We start from the raw sequence: 2,458 nt of genomic DNA on the forward strand, positions 1-2,458 counted from the left end.
TACCCTAGAGAAACTATCGAACTAAACAAAGAAATAGAGATTAAAAAAAATTCAAGGAACTAATACAATAGATGTAACTCAAGATAAACATTTACAATTAGTTAAGTATGATCATATGAACAAAAATATGCAAGTGGAAATAACTTACATCACATATATTCACATTCCTTAGGGTATCCCAACATCATTACTTACCATAATATTAAGAACATAAACATCGTCATAGAACTCTACCACATATTTTCCTACATTGATCCTAATATTCATTTCTACTAAGATCATAGGAAAGTAACCATTTAACTAAACCATTATGCTCTTATGAAATATAACACATTAAGAATATCCATTGTCCACATAATCATTTACTCATGAACCCAAGACATAGTAATGCTACTAATATGAAAGGTTCTTTTTAAGCACCAAATCCAAATTTTCCTACTCAATAATCTCAACTATTAGACATCCATAACAACTCTAAACATTACCATTAACCATTTATCAATAGAGACAATCACATCAATATTTACATATTGCACAAATCCTATTACAATTAATACAAATAATATTAATTACTCCAACATGAAACTACAATCTCTAATTACAAGAATCATTATCCCAATTACATAACATATCTTGCTCAGAGGATCGTCACCTATATACAAGTTCTACTCCAATAATGAATCATTGTCTCAAGCTACATTATTAATATCTAAAGTACATGATGCTTTTTTTATCACAAAGAATACATGATAATATGCTCTAGAAATACAAACTCAAGCTGAAGAGATAAAGAATCCTCATCATACAAACAAACATCCACGAAGAGAAAATCCCAATGGAAGAAGGCATCAAACCACCCCACCATGTGAAACTAATAAGTTCCACCCCCATGATCCAAAGAATGACACGAGGTCCTAAACACACTCTAAGCCTAGGCTAACACCTAACGATAAAAGGACATAAACATAACTGAAGACGAGCCATAAAACATATCCAAATCCACAACACAAGGGTCAACCATAAATCACAAAGACAACAAGATGTCAAAGGATGCCAAACAAACAAGGAATAAGGAGCTAGGACATAGATAGGAAAGAGTATCATCACATGCTATCACAACAAAAAAGGGAGATCTTGGGGTCTCTCGTCTCAGCACCCAAAGGGAGATCTTGGGGTCTCTCACCACAACACCCATGATACCCATGCAAAATTGTCTCAACCTTTGAGATAATCAAGGGAGTTTAGTTTGCCTCTCCAAGCCTTCCCAAATCTCATCCCGGACCTAAACTAGCACTCTAGGCCATGAGTGGGGCACCACAATCATTTCATTATCTTTTTAATATTTAAACCTACTACTCATCCCATCTAGATTAATTTATTAAGGTTATCACTTGTTGATAGGGATAATCTCACAAAAGAGTTTCAATTTGGTTTGTAGGTTAGAAATAGGTGTTATCATGGGCTTCCTTGCTTTCCCTTCTCTCCTCTTGAATCAATTCCAACATCTGAATTCCTTTGGAGAACTCTCTACCAACTAGATTGCTCTAGTTACTCAAGATCAAGGCTAAACTCACTAGAGTAAGTTCTACCACTACCATGCCTAATTCAATGCTCTTCACTTGCAGGGGATTAGGAGGGGTCTGCAATGGTTTCACAACTCCCTCCATGTGGTTTTGAATTTTAATTCCCTTCATTTCCCTATCGCTTTCTTGGTTCCTATATTTTAGGCCTTGTAGCCCTATGAGCCCCTTTTAGCCCTCCCGACACGGTTTTAGTTCTTTTGTTCTAAAAAATTCCAAATTACCCTCTAAAATATTTGATGATTTGGATACCCATTTGGACACTCTGCAAGATTTAGGAGGTTAGATGGTCTGGTATGTCCATACAAGTACGACCCCCAAAATGGCTCTTTCCAAGGGTTTGAGGTTTATATGCTTTCAACAATGGGTTTGATTTATCTCCACCCTCTGTCAGACCTCCATACTCACACTGAAGCACTTTCCAATATCCTATTACAATTCCAATCACTTGGCACTATTAGATTGGATCACCCCTGCAAGCAATAATGAAAATAACAGTCATGTTCCCTAGCCAGGCTATGGCAGAGCTTGCCTAGAACATGATAGTAAATTGCTCCAATGCAACTTCCAGGACACAACAATGAGTATTTACATTGTACATAGACTCCATTACTTTAATCCCAAAGGTCATTGAGAAACCACAATGGGAATTTGAGTTGGAGCCATTTTTAGGGTCTTAACCCCTTTACTTAGGCCGAGAGCAGTGAAAACAAGAAAGATTTCAAATACACTAACTAAAACTACATAATGAAGGAGTACAAATACTTCTCAAGCACCACAACAATAAATACTAGACCACCATGAAAGAACAGTACAGAAATCAATTCATTTAGTACAGACTGCAATAAGCATTTTGACAACTTTTGTGCAAAATCTAG

This window comes from Cryptomeria japonica, chromosome 10 (genome assembly GCF_030272615.1).
Source record: "Cryptomeria japonica chromosome 10, Sugi_1.0, whole genome shotgun sequence".
Taxonomy (NCBI): domain Eukaryota; kingdom Viridiplantae; phylum Streptophyta; class Pinopsida; order Cupressales; family Cupressaceae; genus Cryptomeria; species Cryptomeria japonica.